This window comes from Sceloporus undulatus, chromosome 5 (genome assembly GCF_019175285.1).
Source record: "Sceloporus undulatus isolate JIND9_A2432 ecotype Alabama chromosome 5, SceUnd_v1.1, whole genome shotgun sequence".
Lineage (NCBI taxonomy): Eukaryota > Metazoa > Chordata > Lepidosauria > Squamata > Phrynosomatidae > Sceloporus > Sceloporus undulatus.
The window spans coordinates 2444295-2449094 of NC_056526.1; positions in this window are offsets into that span (position 1 = coordinate 2444295).

Here is a 4800-nt window from a genome sequence, read left to right on the forward strand (position 1 = left end):
TGATCTATGCAGTCAAAGGCCTTGCTATAAAGCACATGCTGATTTTCTTTTGGAATTCCCTGGTGGGCTCTATTAGTCATAATATGTTTGCAATGTGGTCCCTGGTGCCTCTTCCTTTCCTGAATCTTGCTTGAACCTCTGGGATTTCTCTCTCCATGTATGGTTGGAGTCTATGCTGCAGAAATTTGAGCAACAATAATACTACTACTCCACTGTATGTAATGAGATTTGAACATCCACAGATTTTGGTATCCACGGGGGTCCCGGAATCAAAGCCCAGCAGATAACAAGGCCCACTGTACTTCCATACAGTTCATTATACTAAATTCATTACACATCATTATTAATTTTATTACATTACTCTCTACTGCTTTCAAGTCTATTTTATATTGCAGTAACACAAATTATGTAACAAGATTATTTTTGTTCTTCCTTTACAATGTCTAAAGCTCATTACATAACTCTTTCCATCCCTCCCTTCGTTTCTAAGAGGAATGTATTATCTACTAACCCCCATGTTAAATTCTTAGAATGTCATAATTTATAATCTCTACCTGATCCTCTGTGCTTCCTCTAAATTATCGTACCCCAATTAGCCTCCCGATATCTGGTAAATAACAGTCATTGTTGTAAGGTTTTTAAAAATGTTTTATCTTGTGAGCTGGTTTGGGTCCTTTTCTGGGAGAAAGGCAGCACAAAAAATGAAATGATGAAAGAAAAGCAGGGGAAAAACACTCCTAGAAATGCAAATGAATGCTTCTTAGTCCTGCACAAAATGGAGGATGTTTTGGAATTCCTCCTGGACAGAAGGTGGGAATGTAGGACAGGTCCTGGAAAAGGGGGGTGTCTGGTCACCTTAGACTGGTTGTCGTCACTGCAGAAATGGATAAGGCACTGCAGAATGTAGGGCATTGCAGAAAAATGGAGGACGTGACCAAAGAAAAGCCAAAACCCAGTCATAGCAATGTAAATGCATGCTTCTTAGTCTTGTGCAAAATGGAGGTAGTTTTGGAATTTCTCCTGGACAGAAGGCTGAAATGTAGGATGCATCCTGGAAAAGGAGGACATTGAGTAGTCCTGTAGTTCCCAGAGACCCCCCTTTACTTTTGCCTCCCAGTATTCTCACTTTTGCACACCCACAGTCACACTGTTCCATTCTTTTTCTTACACAGTTGCACTCTGACACATTGGGCAGAAAGGGAAGGTTTTTTCCATCTGGAAAGGGGCAAAAAGTTTCCTTTTCTCTGTTTGTGACACACATACAACCCTCTTTCTCTCACTCACATGTTCAGCTGCACATTTTTCTTCTGCTGCCTTTCTCCCTCACACCCTCTTAGCCAGTTTTGTTTGTGACAGACACACAACCCCTCTTTCTCTCACACATATGCTCATCTGCACACTTTTTCTCTGCCTCCCACATAGTCACACCTTCTCACACAGTCATACATTTTCTTTGCACTTTCTCTCACACACTAATTCTTATGCTCAGCCATGCTCTCTCACAGGCATTCAGTTACGCTTTCCCTCACTTTCTTTCACACGATTTCTCACACACAGACTCATTCATGCAAACTGACATACAAGTGATTTAAACACACTAATTCTCACTCACACACTCAGTCACACTCGTTCTTTGCACTTTTTGTCTTATTCTCATGCTCAGCCATGCTTTCTCAGCCACATTCAATCACACTTTCCTTTTCTTGCTTTCACACAAGCACTCTCACACACACCCATTCATGCTAACATACAAGTGATTTAAATACACTAGTTCTCTCACACATTCAGCCACACTCTTTCTTTGCACTTTTTGTCTCACTCACTAATTTTCATGCTCAGCCATGCTCTCTCAGCCCCATTCAGTCACACTTTCCTTCACTTTCTTTCACACAGTCACTCTCACATGCTAACATACAAGTGATTTTCTCTCACACACTAATTCTTTTTCACACACCCCTTTTCTTACTCTCTCTCCCTCAGATGCATTCAGTCTCAAGCACAACTTTTCTCTCTCACACACATGCACACACACTCAGTCACACTCTTTATCTCTGTTGTATATATTCACATATGCACTCATTCACATGAGAGAGTTAATGTTTCTGTGCGACTCTGTGTTTGTGTGTGTGTGTGTGAGAGAGAGAGAGAGAATGAATGAATGAATGAATGAATGAAAGAGTGTGACTGAATGTGTACATATTCACAAGTGTGGCGATATGTAAGAAAGTATGTGTAAACGACTGTGTGTGAGTGAGTGCCAGTATGTGTGAGAGAGAATTCAAGTGTGCAGTTGTGTGAATGAGTGTGTAGCGGAGGAAAAGTGTATACGAAAGATAATTAGTGTGTGTGACAGAGAGAGAATGCATCAGAGAGCCCTATCACACTACACTGTTGTAGAGCTATTATTCCCCTGTAATTGCCATGGCAGCATGAGGTCCTGGGATGTGTAGTTTAGGGAGTGGTATTTAAAATTTTCAGCCAGAGAGGCCACACTAAACTACAAACTCCAGCATTCAACAGGCTCTAACTCTCTGAGGGCACTGGAGTGTAGATTTAGGAAGTTAAGGATGGTATGAAGGGCTTCATGAGTGTGATGTAGCAGCTTAAAAAGCCAATATGATCTAGGCTGCATCACTAGAAGTAAAGTGTCTAGATCAAAGGAAGTAATAGTGCCACTGTATTCTGCTCTGGTCAGGCCCCACCTGGAATATTGTGTCCAGTTCTGGACTCCACAATTTAAAAAGGATGTTGAGAAACTGGAGTGTATCCAAAGGAGGGCGACTAAAACGGTGAAGGGCCTGGAAACCATGAAGCCCTATGAGGAATGACTTAGGGAGCTGGGGATGTTTAGCCTGGAGAAGAGAAGGTTAAGAGGTGATATGATAGCCCTGTTTAAATATTTGAAAGGATGCCATATTCAGGAGGGAGCAAGCTTGTTTTCTGCTGCTCCAGAGAACAGGACCCAGAACAATGGATGCAAACTGCAGGAAAAGAGATTCCAGCTCAACATTAGGAAGAACTTCCTGACAGTCAGGGCTGTTTGACAGTGGAACACACTCCTTCCTCGGAGTGTAGTGGAGTCTCCTTCCCTGGAGATCTTTAAACAGAGGCTGGATGGCCATCTGTCAGGGATACTTTGACTAAGTGTTCCTGCATGGCAGGATGGGATTGGACTGGTTGGCCTTTGGGGTCTCTTCCAACTCCAGGATTCTGTGATTCCAAGCAGACCTGTAGCTTCAACAACAACACTTTGGTTTTCTCTTCAAGGTTTATTTTCTATTGTCTTTGCCTGATGAAGAAGTGAGGGAGTTTCCAAAGTTGGCATCATGGGTTTTTTTGTACCTTAGCAAAGAGAAAGAGCAGAAGAACTTATTGTGTTACAAACAAGCAACCAGTTTACACAGATGTAAGAACAAATTAAACGGTTTAGAAGAAAAGCTATCAAACTATGTCTTACCCATAAGTCTTGTATTAAATAATGTATCTCTTAATTGCATAGACTTGGCTAAGAATTTAGAATTTCTAAAGGATACAAATGCATTTGCATCAGATAACAGAATACAGACCTTGGCATAAGATGAGAGATGCTTAGACGTTTTTAACAGGGGAACAATATATGTAATTCTAAGCAGTAATTCCCAAACTTTGGTCCCAAGAAGCCCTAGCCAGCTTGGCCAACGGTCAGGAATTCTGGGAGCTGAAGTCCAAAACATCTGGAAGACCAAAGTTTGGGAACCACTGTAAGGTCATCATACAAGAGGCATTCTGGGCTTAGCAAAGGAATCGCTGGGGTGTATAGAATGATACAGTTGGAAGAGACCGCAAGGGCCATCCAGTCCAACCTCATTCTGCCATGCAAGAAATCCAAATCAAAGCATCCCTGACAGATGGCCATCCAGCCTCTGCTTAAAGACTTCTAAGGAAGGAGACGAGAGTTTGTTCCACTGTCGAACAGCCCTTACTCCAGGCTAAACATCCCCAGCTCTCTGAGTCATTCCTCATAGGGCAAGGTTTCCAAATCCTTCACCATTTTAGTCGCTCTCCTTTGGACACATTCCAGTTTCTCAATGTCCTTTTTGAATTGTGGTGCCCAGAACTGGACACAATATTCCAGGTGGGGCCTGACCAGAGCAGAATATAGTGGCACCATTACTTCTCTTGATCTAGACATTATACTTCTATTGATGCAGCCTAGAATCGCATTGGCTTTGTTAGCTGTCGCATCGCACTCATGTTCAACTTGTGGTCTACTTGGACTCCCAGATCCCTTTCACACATATAACTCTCATTCAGGCAGGTGTCCCCCATAATCCTGTATCTGTGCATTTCATTTTTCCATCCTAAGTGCAGTACCTTACATTTCTCCGAGTGGAATTTCATTTTGTTAGCTCTGGACCAGCTTTCTAGTCTATTCAGGTCATTTTGGATCTTGATCCTGTCCTCTGGAGTATTAGCTATTCCTCCTAATCTGGTATCATCTGCAAATTTGATAAGTATACCCTCAATTCTGTCATCCAGGTCATTGATAAAGATGTTGAATAACACTGGGCCCAAGACAGAGCCCTGTGGGACCCCACTGGTCACCTCTCCAGGATGAAAAGGAGCCATTGTTGTGTACTTTGGATCCTGGATGAAGAAATAATTCATGCCGTGAGGAGTGAAAGGTGGGGACTGTGTGCCCTTCCTTACAGTCTTGGATTGCAGATCCCAGCATCCATCACCATTGTCTGTGCTGGTTAGGGGCTGCTGGCAGATAGAGTCCAGGAACATATAGAGAGCCACACTTTGTCTGCCTTTAAG